Consider the following 17,174-nt stretch of genomic DNA (forward strand, 5'->3'; position numbering starts at 1 on the left):
CGATGGCCTTTCTTTAACAACAACAATAGGATCGCGCAACACAGGTGGTGGGTGAGGTGTAAAGCCTTGCCGAGTGTCTGGTGCGTGCCGACATGCCTGTTTCGGAGGTTCCTTGGTCGGCTTGTCCGGTGTTGTGGGCTCCTGCTGCGGCGGACCCGGGAAGCGGGCCCAGCAATCTTTGGCGTAATGGCCCCTACGGCCGCAGCGGAAGCAATCGGCCTCGTTGCGCCGAAGCGCAGGTCCTGCGTCCCGGCGGCCCCGTCCCGATGGCGTAGCGCGCGGCCCCGGCCTTCCGCGTCCCGGCCATGGAGAGGAGGCAGCCGTCAGCTCCTGTGGACCCCGCTCATCCGGCACATAGATCGCCCTTGTGGGGTCCCACCCCATCGCGCCTCCTTCCTTGACGGGCCCACCCGTCCATGCCGCCACTTGCTTCCAGCGACGGAGATTAAACTGCGCGTCCAGACACTTTGCTGCCGCCCGGGACGTGAGCTTCTCATGCCCACACACAGGCATGGGGATCCCCAGATCCCAAGACAGCTCCAGCATTTTTCCCAAAATGAGGGGCTCGAGCAGATCCTGTGGCGTGTCAGGATATGCTGCCATGGCCAGCTCCAACACCGCACCCCTGAACGCCACGGGCGATTCTTCGGGTGCTCGTTGTCGTTGAGCGAATCGCCGATGCGCGTCGTCAGGTGGCTCATAGGCGTCGGCCATTTCCTCAAAAACTCCACATAACGTCTTCTTCTTATCGGCCGTTATGGAACGGAAAAATCGCACAGATTCGTCGTCCAGTAGAGTCGGCAACACTTCCAAGGCCTCCGCATCGGTCCATCTTGCTGAACGAACCGCCGCCAAAAATCGGCAGGCGAAAGCGCTCCAATCGCCCCCGATAGAGAATTCCTTAACCGTAGTAAGGTGGCGACTCCGACTCCTCTTCACGCCGTCTTCCAATGATGGTTGTTGTGGAGGTAAATTCAAAATGGCGTCGGCCCGCGGCGTGGCCAAGATGGCGGTTTGGCGCCGCGGAGCGCGCAAGATGGCGTCTTCTTGCCGCGTGGCCAATGGCGGCGGCAGGGCAGGCAACGTGGCGGCCCGTGGAGCACCTTCTCGTTCCATCGTCGTCCTTGGCGTAACGAGGTGACACAGATGCGCCAGGACGTCCTTGAGTGTCTCCAGTTGTTCTGCCACCTGTTGCCATCTTTGCTCAGCGTCCGATGTTGTTGACGGACCCGCCATCGCGCCGACATCTTCCACGCCCGTCCCCGTGCTTGCCTCAGCAGGGCTCTCCTCCACCACCCCAGCAAAATCCGTGGTCGGAGGGAATTCGTCGTCGTCGGACGAAGAAGCCGATGCTGGCGCCGGGGGAATTTTCTTCCTTACTTGCTTAGACATGCCGTTTCACTTCTGACCCCAGTGTAATAAAAGACTTGACCACGATATCTGGCTCAGTGTCCTTTATTCGGTCCGTACTGCGTCCCCACACGGCTGTCTCTCTTATTCTCTCTGTGCTGGTTCCGATGTCACTCCAGTCCACATCAGCAGCCCCTCTGCTGTTCTTGTCGCTCTTGCAGCCCCACAGCAGCTCCGCTGCTGTACTCTCACACAGCTCCCTTGGCTGTTCCTGCTGCAGCTCTGACGGCCTCGTGCTGTCTCGCCTTCTCGTCGCTCCTGCGACTCCTGGCAGCCACCCCGCTGCTCCTCACACACAGCCTTACTGCCTATCTCTATCTGCAGCTTTACACCTCCCAGTAGCTCCCTACTGTTCCCAGGGTTGGCTCCCGCCTCTGACGGTGCCCCCTCGGCTCGTACGCCCGCGTGGCCCCACACCTTTCCATTCACACCCCGACTGCCTTCTCCTTCCGGTTTACCCGCTTAAGGACCCCCTACCTTTCACCCACGTCACCTGGCTCCGCCTCCTCGTGACGTCACATCCGGAAGGTCGCTTTTGCCCGCATTACATATTAAGTGTAACCACTGATTTTTTTTTTTGCAAACAAGCATATGTGACAAGCCTGCGTTAGGTTGTCTATTCAAGCAAAAACATAGAATTAGCATATTTATTGGATGACAGGAATACTTTTAACAGCAATATGTAATGCATGAAAATAAGTGTCCGTCGTGGCTTTTTTTTACATTAATGCATACTGACAAATGATTGAGTGTAAAAATGCCTTCCATAACAGCCATTAGGTTAAATGCACTGCAGAGGGGGAAAGCCTTTTATCCTCAGTTTTCTTTTAAAAGACTTAAGTGGAGTTGGCTTGTCGCATTCATTTTTTATTGTATAAATTAGAGACAAGTATTTCCATTTCAGTAACGCTCGTTCCATGTTTTTCCTTTAAATTACTGGAGAGAGCTATCTGCCATCCACACGTTGAGTGCTGCTCCTTGCTGCGTGCCGTGCTCGGACCCATCGCAGCTAGGTGGCAGCATCTGCCTGTGCGTTGCCGAAAGAAACGTCCCTGTCGACAAAGTGCTTGTGACAGGCCAGGTAGGACTGCAGTCCGCCCACGTCAAACCTCCCCGACACCTCAAACGTGTACACCGGTTTCCTAGGGTCCCAAGGCAGAGGGGGAGGGGTGGGAGGGAGGGAGGAAAGAGAATTAATCCTTGGCAGCTGTAGTTTAAGGGATAATTTGTCATGTGTGGATATTTTGTCACGTAACTCGTGTTCAGCATGCCTCTCAGGCAACTTTGAACATCACCATCCATTGATAGGATGCTAATGTAGCGTGGCGTGGCTTTTATAAAAATGGGTCTAAATTAAAGCTAAATCGTTTCTAATTTCCAAAATTGTATTGTAACACTGCTTAATAGACCTGCAAATTCCTCATCTATGCTATTCCTTATCTCGGCAATCAATAGATTCCTGAATCTCGAGTCTCCAAAATAGCAAAGTGTTTTCTAGGGAGATATCAGGTTTGGCATCATTTGAGAGGAAGCAGGGATGAGTGGAAGTTGACGGAACGCACACCTTGGATACAGCCACGCCAGGAAGTTTCCAGGAGCATCGCGTGCTTCCAGAGGAGCATCCTGAAAGGTAATCGTCATGACAATTTCAACTTGTAATGCACAGTATGCGTATACTCTCGCAGAGAGAGACTCGTCAAGAGGAACCACAGATGGGAAAGGCAGCCTGGCGGTTAGCCGGTACCAAAGTCTGTGATCCCCTATATGTTTAGGCATTATTGGCAAATTAATGAGCGTTTACCTATATGGGAGGATACGAGAGCACCCAGATAAAATCCAGCTGTGTGAAGGGGCAACTACAGGTGGAGTTCACAATTGCTCTACCAGTTCTCTTGGAAAGCAAGGGTATGGCAACTCATTGCCTGTGTGAAGGGAGTTTCACAAGACGAGTGTGGTCCACCAACCATTGCCTCCACAATAACGGATTACAGACATGCGCGACAACTTGATAAAAAACTGAGCTGCTTTCGGCCATCGGTGCTCATTGCTTAAATATGGGCCACGATAGAGTGACAGAACAGATCTGTGGGCTTCTTAACTACAAGGCTACTATCACATGTGTGGAAATAGATAAGCAATAGCGTGAGCCACATGATAATTCATACAGTGCAAGAGAAAAATTGATAATTGGCAACACTATTTTTACAAACCAATTTGCAAGCACCTACAAGTACTTTGCATTCAGATATCAATGGATTGCATGAGCCTCTCACTGACTCAAGGGGTTTTTTGTGAGGAAACTCATGGCTGGCTGGACTTTTGTGTTCAGGTTTTGGCCACGGCAATAATTTTCACCAAATGTATGATTTTTTTTCACGGTGGGGATTAGTGAAATTTGCAATGGAGATGTAGGAAAAAAAAACTTTACAGAAAGATTGTGGAATAAGGTGAGACGGTAAATATTTTTAGCAAATCCATCATATACAATTTTGAGTAAAAAGTACTGCTCACCTTCCTCTCATGTAGGAAGTCTTTCAACAATGGCAGGGCATGTTTAGAATAAACATAAAAACACGGACACTGCAACACAAAATTAGAGCATCTCTGGGTTAGCTCACAAGATTAAAATAATGTAGCATATCTGTATGTAACCTGGTGGTGCAACAATTCACCTCTGGCGATTTGATGAAATTGTCATCATTCAGGGTTGCGATTCATGTTTTCATTCGTTTTTACAATGTGGTGAATGTAGCGGCCACTATAAGCTGCATACAACATACAAATCTTAAAAACATCGAATCTTACTCGATTTGATGAACGCAACATGAGCTCACCAATCAATATCAATGAATTAATGCATCGTTAAATTGCTATTCATAACGATTCAATTACTCCAAGATGAACTAAACATTTGCCAAGACACAACTGCCCATGATATGTGATCTAGCAGCCAAGCCCAGTTTAATGTTCAGGCGTTAAAAACCTTTGTCGACTGGGTGATTAAGAAGGGTACCGAGGAACAGTCCTCGGGGAGTTTGGGTGTTTATTCATATAACTCAAGCTGTAGTCAGCTAAAATCTGGACACAATCTAGAGAGCTGATAGTGGGAGGCTGTGTCCAATACGGGGCCATCCATTTAGTACGTACGCATGGAGGGGGAAGAGGGGGTTCACCAAATTGCGTACGCTTGCGTATGGGGGGTCTACTGACAATGTACGCATAGGAAAGGGGGAGGTGAAGCCTCGATAATAATTTATCTACATTGGCCTTCAAATGAGTTAGATAGTCCGGCGGTGGACTATCTGTTTGCTTAAATACTCTCGTGAGTGATGACTTTGTTTGATGTCGTTGCATAGCCAATAACCTGACAGACTTTGTGTTTAAAGTTCTCCGCAAGAAACCCTGCAGTTTCTATTTAAAGCTCTCGTGACGGCGGGGATTCATCTTCTTGGTTCTTTTGGTAGTCACGAAGAATGGAAATAATAAAATAACAATAATAATAAAACATAATAAAATAATTCTCACGACGTTTTGGCCACAACGCAAGCAGCCGTCCTCAGGTGAAGAACAGGTCTGTCTTATCGACAGACCTGTTCTTACCGAAAGAACCAAGAAGATGAATCCCTGCAGTCACGAAAGCTTTAAATCGAAACTGCAGGGTTTCTTGCGGATAACTTTAAACACAAAGTCTGTCAGGTTATTGGCTATGCAGTGACATCAAACAAAGTCATCACTCGACAGACCTGGTCTTCACCTGAGGACGGCTGCTTGCGTTGTGGCCGAAACGTCGTGAGAATTATTTAATGTTTTATTTTTATTATTTTATTATTTCCATTCTACGTGACTTTACCGAAAGAACCAAGAAGATAAACCCTGCAGTGTTGTCACAATAGACCTGACGATAGCTGGTTGTGAACCAGTTATAACGTTGCACCATTGAAGTTTAGTGCCCATAATGCCACTGATATTTTTCCTTTCAAAGCCCACATTGACTAAAATTAATGAGATTTATATGAAAGTATATTAATAGTCCATCCTTGATCGTTTCTGCGTGGATTAAATATCGGCCATTCTATAGGATTCAGGGGAGGGGGGGGGGGTCAAGCGTACGTACACAGGTAGGGGGGTGTTAAAAGTACGCGTAGGTACAGGGAGGGGGGAGGGGTCAAGTTTTGACAGATTTTTGCGTACCTACTGAATGGATGGCCCCTCCCTACTGCCAGTGCTGTACCCAAAAGGAGTAGGCAACTTTTTAATTTAACTTCTTAGTTATTTCGGTAAAGTCACATAGAATGGAAATAATAAAATAATAAAAATAAAACATAATAAAATAAAATAATATAATAATATTTTACTTCATTATTTCCATTCTATTTGACTTTACCGAAAGAACCAAGAAGATGAATCCCTGCAGTCACGAAAGCTTTAAATCGAAATTTTTAATTTAACTTACGAACATGCATAATTGTCCGTCAAGGGCTTGGGCCATGGAATGTATCTTTTGGTGCTCAGAGTGAAAATGCACATGTGACCATTTGTCCTATGATGCACTGAGCAGGCAGCTGGTCAGCAGTGGCGTCGTGGTGGTTAGCGCACTGCACTGTGATAATGGTAAACCTGGTTTAGGTTCTTTGTAATACAAACAAATATTGTATCTAATGCTGTTCATGGCCTCTCTCTAGTTGACTCAACAAAAAATATTACCTCGTGCTTTGTGCCAACATAAATAGTAGGGAGACATTCTGTGTGACGTTGGCCTCGACAGATGCGCATTAACAGCATCCTCTTCAGAAACTTGTCCAGAAAATAAGAGGTGCCTTTGATGAAAAAAGAATAGGCTTTACCCATTTCTGCAATAACACAGGTGTTCAGATGCTCAAACATCAAATAGACACCTATTGCATGGCATCCAGTCTGCATTAACCACACATGCTTGTGGTAAAACAGACAAACATGCTTTGATAATGTACGCATTGTTCTTCAAACTAATGGGCTGACATCAACAACAGCCTCCTTTATGCCTTTGTCTCACCAGTTTTAGACCAGATAATGCCGAAGGCAAATAGCAAAAAGGAAATGCAAATATCCAAAGCATTAATAGCTCTGCTTGAGCAGTAGTTATATCTATGGGAGACTTCATCATATTGATCACGTCAAAAAGGGTCCCAAAAATATAAGAGGAGCCTTTGTCTATATTGCCGCCCTACCGCTCTCCGTGAGCTGGTTTCCTCAGCGCTGGGTTTCTCCAAGAAGGCTGTAACCTTCTGCGTCTCGTCCACCTCCAGAATGCCAAACTTAGTGGTCTCTGCACGCAGCGCACCCACCAGGCATGCACCGTCACCCTCTGGGTATGCACAGATCTACACTCTACACATTGACGTGCCAACAACAGTGCCGATTCATATTCCCAAAAGTGCAATAAAAATCAATACACAACGCATCCAAAACTACAAGGCACTAAAGGACAGCAGCTGATAACAGATTATTCTAATGCTTTGATATAGATGTGTGTATATATATCAAAACATATATATCAAAGCATTTATATTTGCACATCTCATTCATCAAACACAATAATCTAACAATGATTTCCTACTAAAATTTAATGATAATAAATCACCTTAACTGGCTTACATACCAATTTTTTAAAATATATTTTCTACTGTAAAGTGGATATGAATTTGTTAAATGTATAACAACATCCTGCAATGTCAACTTAATGTTCCCAAATTGCATATTTACAAATAAATCAACAATTTGATAACAAGGTGACAGCCCATAAATCACATCCAATCACAAATATTGACTTCAATGAAAAATATATTCTTTGTTAGTTGGATATTTTCCATGATTTCTCACCTATTTATCAAGGAAAATATAATACACATCCAAAATACCACAACAAAATTCCAATCCATCGATATAAGTGTTTGTGTGCATAGTGGCCACACCAAGATCCGCACAGGAGTAGGACAGCACCAAGCTGCAGTCGGGCCCTCTGTGCTCCTGCAGACTCAAGAAGCGGTCGATCACGGCAGAAAGATTGAAGTCTTCATAGAAAAGCGTGTCCCTGCCACATGACAAGCAGCACATGGTCTCTGCATTCCTCGCCTGATCACCACTGATCACCACAGCATTTAAATGGGACATTGTTTCATTGTACCAGAATTAAGTTGAACTGTCCCCATACCAAAACAATCCTTTTGATTTATATAGCATCTGAATGTGACTGCATATTAAGATGCCGTACAGAAACAGTGGGCATATTTACGTGAAAGAAAGAGGCAGTTAGAGGACAATCATACATATAGTTTTGGTGATCTGTGCCTAACACCTGACACTGAACGCCGTGTGTAACGCTGGGTAGGCTTCGTGGATTTTCATGCAATAAAAAAATTAAAGACTTATTAAAGTCATGTAGAAGGGAAATAATAAAATAATAAAAATAAAACATAATAAAATAATTCTCATGACGTTTCGGCCACAACGCAAGCAGCCGTCCTCAGGTGAAGACCAGGTCTGTCGGGGACACAGCGTCTGAACTGCTCTCCCCGACAGACCTGGTCTTCACCTGAGGACGGCTGCTTGGGTTGTGGCCGAAACGTCGTGAGAATTATTTAATGTTTTATTTTTATTATTTTATTATTTCCATTCTACGTGACTTTACCGAAAGAACCAAGAAGATAAACCCTGCAGTGTTGTCACAACAGACCTGACGATAGCTGGTTGTGAACCAGTTATAACGTTGCACCATTGAAGTTTAGTGCCCATAATGCCACTGATATTTTTCCTTTCAAAGCCCACATTGACTAAAATTAATGAGATTTATATGAAAGTATATTAATAGTCCATCCTTGATCGTTTCTGCGTGGATTATTTTTATTATTTTATTATTTCCCTTCTACGTGACTTTACCGAAATAACCAAGAAGATGAATCCCTGCAGTCACGAAAGCTTTAAATCGAAATTTAGACTTATTAAAATTGTAAATAATTATTAGTTTGTTACAAGAAAAACAAATTTTCTCCAAAAATATATCAGTGCCACTTTTGATAAAAGCCAAGTGTGCCCATGTGTTTGTATTTTATCTTTTTTTTTGCACCATTACACAAGAATGAATAACATAAACGCCCAACTTTATCTGTGATGAATATGATGAACGCTGCACTTCCCGTTGTTAACATGCAAACCTACACGCCCCATGCATGAACGACGGAGGCGCAGGGACAGACGTTCGATTACGTTAGAATTGATCTGCAGACGGCGGTCTTCTCGCACGGCCAGCAGCTCTATGTCGCCTTATCTCGATCCCGCAATCCCAAACAGGTGAAAGTCCGCATCGAACCGAACCCCCAGCAAGGACATCGACTTAACGACGATAGAAAATTCACGCAAAATTTCGTTTTCAATTAAGTCTTCCAGATGTAAAATTATATTTATATATAATGAACGCTTGAGAGAGAGAGAACGAGGCGATTTGGTGTTCATTCCCAGAATCGGCTTGGCCCCCACCGACACGACTTTGCCATTTGTTTTGTGACGACGACAATTTCCCATTCTCCCCGCATACGCTATCACAATCAACCAGTCGCAGGGGCAGACGTTCCATTACGTTGGTAAGCGCACAACTTTATCACATCGGAGAATTAAACCGCACAGCCGCGAAAGGCTACACAGGAGTGATACTTATTATGTCCAGAGAGAACGTTACACGACTATAATGCACGAGGCTTTAGAGGCTCGGCTGCATGTGCTCACCCCCCTATGACGATGGTGTGGTCTTCTTGCAGGCCACACTGCTCAACAACCAGCTGGAGGCAAGCGATGGCCCCCAGCCGCTCCTGAGGACACACCAGTGAAGAGGAGGATGAAACTGGTATTGTGTTCAAGTTGTAATACCAATGCAAGTGATAATATGAACCCTTTCCCAATAAAATAACTTTATCGGTACCGAGGCTCCCACAAGCCCATGAGGGAGGGCGTGTGGCACAGTTTGGCGCCAGCTATCGCAGAGTGTGGTCGTGTCGCTACAGTTCTCTGCAGTGAATACAATGTCTTTAAAAACAACGGTGCTATGCCAATTCTTGGGTCTTTCGGTAAAGTCACGTAGATAGGTTCAAAGAAAATAACAAAAAACTAAGACGTTTCGATCGCAACACAAGCGGTCATCTTCAGGAAACGGGGGGTTAGCTTCCAAGGCAAACTGCTGATAATGGGTTTGAAATGGGCGTAGCCCAAATGTCAGCAGCCAATGATAATGTAAGTGGTGGGCAGCCCAGCCCGCCGGTGGTTGGTTTTCCACCAATCAAAGGGCTGCCAGGTGAAAATTAGCATGTTAATGAGAGATTAGCATGTTAATGGCGGATGGGCGTAAAGCACAACTAACATCGGAAGGTGGTACGATGGAAACATCATAGCCAATTATGACTTAAATTGGTTGATAACGTCCTTCCAATAATTGCTCAGTTTGTACCCATCTTCTCGGTTAAAATTGTGTCTGTGTCTATATATATGGATGACTTCATGAACTAATCTTTGTTAATAGTCAATGGGCTTGCAAAGTACCTTCGTCTTGGAGAAATTCATTTCGTGTGAGCCCACCGCTTTAAAACAATGATCAGCCACGGCCGATGTATTGGTCCTACCGTGTTTCAGATCTACCTTATGTTCACGAACACGGTCCGAGACATGTCGCTTAGTTTCCCCAATGTAACTACTGCCGCAGACACAGCTTAGTTTGTAGACGCCGGGGTATTGCATGCCAGGGATCACATCCTTCACAGATGGGATTCAGATTACTGTGAAAAGGATGGCAAGTTACCATTCTTGGATGTTTTAATCAAAAAGAGACCAGATGGCTCAATGGGACACTCTGTCTACAGGAAAGCCACCCATATGGATGCCTACCTAAAACCTGACTCCCACCACCATCCATCCCAGAAGAATTCCCTCATCAAAACTCTACACCAGGGGTCCCCAACCCCTGGGCCGCGGACCGGTACCGGACCGTGGCTTGTTAGGGTCCGGGCCGCACAGCAGGTGAGAGCGGTCAGTCCGCGCGTGGCCCGCACATGATTTTATTTACCACTTCCGTGCGTGCCTCTTTCCCGCACTGCGCACTTGTCTCAGTCACAGTTTTGGTAAGCCCACAAGCTGCTAACCCCTAGCCAAAATGAGTAAAAAACAACGTCGCTGGAAAGCTTCTTTGAAAAGGGGGAAAGACCCAATGATGAACCCCCCCCCCGGTCCGTGAAAAAATTGTCTTCCACGAAACCGGTCCCTGGTGCCAAAAAGGTTGGGGACCGCTGCTCTACACCATAGAGCTCGATGTATTTCCGACCGTCATCACCTAGCCAGTGAACTGGAACACGTACACCAAGCTCTCAAGATGAATGGATATTCAGACTACACAATCCGTAAGGCTATCACCCCAACCGTTGGGAAAGAACCATCTGAGGACCCAATAGAAACCATCACCTTGCCATACATAGCAGGGGTCACAAAAAATATTTCCAAAATCATGAGCAAACACAAGATCCAGGTTCGATTTAACGCAGTACATAAAATTCGTGATCTGATCCCATCTGGGAAGGATGTGATCCCTGACATGCAATACCCCGGCGTCTACAAACTAAGCTGTGTCTGCGGCAGTAGTTACATTGGGGAAACTAAGCGACATGTCTCGGACCGTGTTCGTGAACACAAGGCAGATCTGAAACACGGTAGGACCAATACCTTGGCCGTGGCTGATCATTATTTTAATGTGGTGGGCTCACACGAAATTGATTTCTCCAAGATGAAGGTACTTTGCTAGCCCAATGGCTATCAACAAAGATTCGTTCATGAAGCCATCCATATATATAGACACAGACACAATTTTAACCGAGAAGATGGGTACAAACTGAGCAATCTTTTGGAAGGACGTTATCAACCAGTTTAAAGTCATAATTGGCTATGATGTTCCCATCGTACCACCTTCCGTTGTTATTGTGCTTTACGCCCATTTCAAACTTGCGCTTTCACAGGGTTCACATGAGCACAGCCACTTTGCGCGCCGACCCGTGCGTTGCGGCGCTGCGATCTCCCATTAACATGCTAATCTCTCATTAACATGCTAATCTCTCATTAATATGCCAATCTCTCATTAACATGCTAATCTCTCATTAACATGCTAATTTTAACCTGGCAGCCCTTTGATTGGTGGAAAACCAACCACCGTCGGGTTGGGCTGCCCACCACTTGCATTATCATTGGCTGCTGACATTTGGGCTACGCCCATATCAAATCCCTTATAAGCAATTTGCCTTGGAAGCTAACCCCCCTTTTCCTGAAGACGACCGCTTGTGTTGCGATCAAAACGTCGTAGTTTTTTGTAATTTTCCTTGAACCTATCTACGTGACTTTACCGAAAGACCCAAGAATATGAATTCCTGCAGTCACGAAAGCTTTAGGTGCAATGCCTCTTTAAATAAAATGAACGCTAACCACTTCGCGCGTTCTGAGATTCAGCGGTGAAATGGACCGACACCGCAACTTGTAGACATTTCGGAATTGGAAAGGGTTAAGAGCAGATTATAATTTATGTATGAGAGGTTAATTTGTGTATATGCTAGTGGCTATAATTAAGAAAATTATAATGTTATTACTGATAACTGATATCCCTTGATATTGTGCTTATACGCAAAATAACAAGAAAGATGAGTAAGTTATCCCAAAACAAGGACTAATCTAAAGACGAAATTCACCTTAAAAATGAAAATTATTATAAATGGTTGAACTCTTTATAAGATTAATGAAAACTGGACCTGCTAAAAATATCACTTCAAAGAGTTGCAGGGAAACTGATTTTCAGTTGTGAATTATAAACTTGTAACATTTTGCTACACTTAAAGGTGCAGAACATAAGGGACTCGATGAGGGGCCATAGAACACAGAATGACTGGGATCCTCACCTCATTTTGAGTTGTGCCATCATTTACAACAGTCACGAAAGGACTGTAATCTTGTGCCCACGCCTTAAACTTAGCATGGAAGAGCTCATTCGTCTGCACACACAAACGAGAGCCTTTAGTCACAATCGCAGCATCAGCTCCAGGCCACAGGAAGCCATGTTCGCTTGCAATGATTTTCTGGATAACGGTAAATGTACGACTAAGAAATACTCAAAAGTTTACCTAATAATATGTTCATATATCAATTGTCTCCAAATGTCAGCTACCCACAAAGCTCTCACTGCCTTAAAAATATATTCTGTCTGTCCCCTTTGGTCTGCAGAAGGAACACTGCTTTAAAATATAGGCATGCAATGATTCACTGTTCCCCCATCGTGATTCCATGAATTGTCACGATTCAGGATCACAACTTTATGCAACAATCAATGATATGCATGCATCTTGAGAATACGCAATCACGTATCATTTGTGCAATCAGTTGAATTTGAGTTACAAAGTGCCACACAGTAAGTCGAGATAAGAAAATAAAAGATTAAATATCAATTCACGTTTAGGGAAAACAATAAGCAACAAACATCAACAGAAGCATCCGAAGATATCAAGTACTGTAGTAGAAAGAATGTATGTTCATTAACTTGATGCGAAAGAAAGCATGCAAGAGCTTACGCATGTGTGATGTACACAGACAATGCAATACAAGATTACAGATGTTCGGCACACGAAGAACTATTCTGCTTGCATTTTAATTTTTGTCGTTGCTTTCCTCGAATTTGTTGAGTTGTTGATGGTGACACTAATAATGTGGATGAACATCAGTGCTACGTTGTTTCCATGTCGACTGGAAATTCACGCAGAAGAGCGGCAGAATTAAAACCTGCTCAGGGAGGCCCACAGGAGGATGCACTGACCACCACGTAGACGTGCTCGACATGGCGGCCACGTGCGTTGGCCTCCCCCAGTGCCTGCATCCAGTGGGAGGCTAGGGGCAGGGTCCCCACTGGCAGTAGAGGCTTGGGGCAGCCGAGCAAGTGGGAGTATACACCAGTGACGTCCGCGCGGACGTCCCGCTCCAGTCTCGTGCCGTAGCCCGCAGCCAGGACCACGGCCCTCATGCCTGCAAAGCAATTAGCCAGGGGTCAGAACTCGGTCACCTCCCGCGTAGGCTTTCGCAATCGTGCTCTTCAGCAGTGTTTTTCATCGCAAGGCCCGCGGGCCACTGGCGGCTCCTCGTGGCCTCTAGTGCGGCTCATGACGTGCGGCCTCCGGCAATACACAACCCCCATCGTGCTGTCAAACCCAATGGTTTCAAATGTGTGGTGGCCCTCACACTGATATATTTAGGGGCGAAAGTGGCTGCCCTCCCAAATGAGTGTACAAACAACACTGTTCTACAGTATAGCTATTTGATGTGTTTTCGGGTTACGTGTCAATGTCCGTTTTCCTCCACGTGCCGATGAAGCTCCTAGGACGTGGAGAAAAATGTCAAGACATCGTACTGAACAACGCATGGAACACACAAAAAAAAACATTTAAAAAGTGAATTTGACACGAGATAATAACGCCACCATGGTCAAGTGTGAGGTGTGCTGGGATAAGGCATGAATATGTTGTATAGCACTTCAATCGAATATGCTCGAAAATAGATGTTGGAACAATGGTGTCAAGTCACACAACCTTGCAAACAGTAAATATGAAGTTAAAATAAGTTTTGCATTTGAAATCTACACTGCCGTTGATAATTATGGAACGGTTGTAACCCTGGCTGTGAAGTTTGATTCAAGTAATCAAATCATTACATTTGGCGTTCGCATCATTTTTTTATAGTGCACAGCTAACATAAAGGAGTCATCGTCTGCAGCAGTTTTGCAGTTGAGGGCAATGTTTCTGTTTTAGCCCAATTGAGTAATTTGTGGAATATTTTTTTCAAACTTGGACCGTGATGCTGGCACACATGGCCCATTCTTTTTCGAATACATTCAAGGGATCTTTGACGTCCACTGTGAAGCAGACGGTGTGTTAATATATTAACCACCGCAAAACACTGCAAGCGACAAACTTATTTACCACTTGGCCATGTCACAGTCTATAGAACGCTCACCTCTGTCATTCCTCACCCCCATGCCTTTCTAATCTCCTCATATTTGCACCTTTTACCTACATTTTCATCACACTCACTCATTACCCAGTTGAAATCTACAAAGCAACAATCGCCACCTACTCCAATACCTGAAAGGATCAAGAGACTCAGTGAGTTTCCTGGGTAAACAAATGTCATTATTTTGATAACTGTTGTCATGCATCAACGTTCATCCAGCAGTGGATAGATCACGGACGACAGTGATGACGGTGACATCCCTATCCTGACATGCCAGTGGGAGTGCTGTAGAATCAGAAAGTGGTCTAAATCGTATTCACAAATAAGCGCATACAAAAACGCCATTTTCAATGAAAAATTTTAAACATAAAGAACCAACACACCACATCACGAACCCAACAGCAAGTCCCTGGCTTCGACCTCCCTCGAAGACAGTGGGTGGCACCCAACCTACACAACAGGCCACGGGCTGCGATGCGGCCACATCGCTTGACAAGTGGAATATGGGAGGGATGTGACCCCAAGTGCGATTGTGGTCACGAGTCCCAGACCGAGGAATGTAGCGCATCAAACCGCATTTCGTGGGAGGTGCTTCATTTCTCCATTTAGCATCTCAGGAAGCCACGGAGTGGATAACCATATAAGACATCCCATTATAAGCTTTGCCCATCGTACGAAATAAATAAAAAAATAATGTCAGGTCCGGCAGGGGACACCAGCAACCGCCATGCTGGTGGTCAGCACGGACGCCAGGGCACAGGGTCACAAGACCATGGTGATGGTCAGCACGGGTGCTTGGGCATGGGTCACAAGACCATGCTGGTGTTCACAGGTGCCAAGGCACGGGGTCACAAGACCATGCTGGTGTTCACAGGTGCCAAGGCACGGGGTCACAAGGTCATGCTGGTGGTCAGCACGGGTGCTTGGGCATGGGTCACAAGACCATGCTGGCTAGTACTCACAGGTGGCAAGGCACGGAGTCACAAGGTCATGCTGGTGGTTATCACAGGTGCCAGGGCATGGGGTAACATACTACTATTATTTTACCAGCTATGGCCAACTCAGCCATTTACAGCATAGCTCTTTTTCAGAAGCGATCTGGATACAAATGATAGCTCAACGAAGTGGCATATCACGTTGAAAATTATAGCAGCAAAATACTCTAAACGCGGTGTTGTTTCTTAACGTAGGGGGAACAAACCAGAGGACCCGGAGAAAAATCCACGTGACCACAAGGAAATGAGACACCGCAAGCTTCAAATATACAAACCTGTCAACCCCTTATCAGTGGCTACCTTATTACGGCCCAATTCAGACCTTATTGGTCACCCCGTTCCCTTATAAATCTCAACGTTCATCCTACAAAGTCCCATTACAAGGGATAAACACTATATTTCTCCCCGTATTGAAACGGCTTCCGCCATATGGACCTGACAACTCAATTTCCCTGCACAAAGAATACGCGACAAGCCGTATGGGTTGACAGGTATGAATATAGATCAGGCATCAGGGTCAGGATCGAACCCACGACCTCCTGCGTACCAGGCGAGGGTGATCACATCTCGAGGCCATGCGGGTGGCGAGTCTCGTGAAAGTGAACCGGATAAAAGGCAATCGGGCTCGTACTGGAATTAAACGTAGACACCTCTAAGTGGGACGTAAGTTCGTGTAAGAAAAAAAACACATGAACAGTTTTCCGTGTGTACGCGTCGTCGTTGTTGATTCAACCGCAGTGAAGAGCATGTGGGGGCAGTGCGTGTGGCAATCGCCGTCAAATGCGTGGATTTAAAGCCAGGATAAATACCTGCCGCGATCTCACCGAGTCGAAGGACGACGGTACTTCTGGCTGTTGTTGTACTGCGTGTTGGTGTGTGTATATATGTTAAATGTATTTACACAGTAACCGGAACTGTGTGCATTGCCAAGTCGCTCTTCAGGGCAAGTGGCAAAGTCACCGTCGGTGGTCGTGGCGGTGACGGCGGAGACCCCCTCGGGTGGCTGAACCTCGCTGGGTTTTTCTGTTTTGTGTCTACCACCAGCCACCACCAGCTACCACGACCACCAACACCACCACAAACAACCAGCACGGAGACGGAACTGGAAGAGAAGACGCGGCCCACTCGCACTCCGACAGACACGGCACCTCCGCCGTGGCCCCTGTCGGCCACGTGGCGCTAGTGCAGTGATGCCATCTGTGGGATGAATTGGCTTCTCTTTCTAATGAGAGAGACCCACCACCACCACCATCCGAGAAGAAACATTGGCGCGCAAGCCTTAAAGACGACACAATGGCCACACGTGCAGTTCTTTTGATATGTTACACAGAGAGAGAGAGAGAAAAAACTGGATAGGAACCCACTGTCTGAATTGTATTCTGCAGTTTGATGATCATGATGATGGCGACATAAATGATTAAAACCTTATAACTCTGTATGGTGTGGCCGTTTCTCCAAAGTGACATTGGCACGCAGAGAACGAACATGTTTGCATATTTAACATGCACCCAAATACTGTACCGGCATACACTACATTTAGTTAGTTTTTCTTGTAAAAAAAAGAACAAGACTTGACTTCGTAAAATCACTAAAATGCTGTATGAATATCGTTCCTTATTCTGGTATTCGCAGTTTCTGCCACTCAACAGCTATGAATTCTGCCACTAACATTCTTGCAAACGTAACGAGTTCGCAAACACAACGGTTTTTGAAAACCACAAC

The 17,174-nt window shown here is 45.6% G+C and overlaps 1 pseudogene across 1 annotated transcript; it reads right to left on the reverse strand.

The window, feature by feature from the left end:
• Positions 1 to 2,215: 2,215 nt before the first annotated feature.
• Positions 2,216 to 16,649, reverse strand: LOC144937865 (uncharacterized; annotated as a pseudogene). Its single transcript, XR_013637787.1, has 9 exons — positions 16,413 to 16,649; positions 13,271 to 13,476; positions 12,363 to 12,455; positions 9,169 to 9,251; positions 7,362 to 7,480; positions 6,618 to 6,715; positions 3,922 to 3,990; positions 2,975 to 3,033; positions 2,216 to 2,552 (listed from the first exon to the last, which is right to left on the reverse strand). The product of XR_013637787.1 is annotated as an uncharacterized LOC144937865 (transcript).
• Between the last annotated feature and the right edge of the window lie 525 nt (positions 16,650 to 17,174).

Source organism: Lampetra fluviatilis, chromosome 2 (genome assembly GCF_964198595.1).
Source record: "Lampetra fluviatilis chromosome 2, kcLamFluv1.1, whole genome shotgun sequence".
NCBI classification, from domain to species: Eukaryota; Metazoa; Chordata; class Hyperoartia; order Petromyzontiformes; family Petromyzontidae; genus Lampetra; species Lampetra fluviatilis.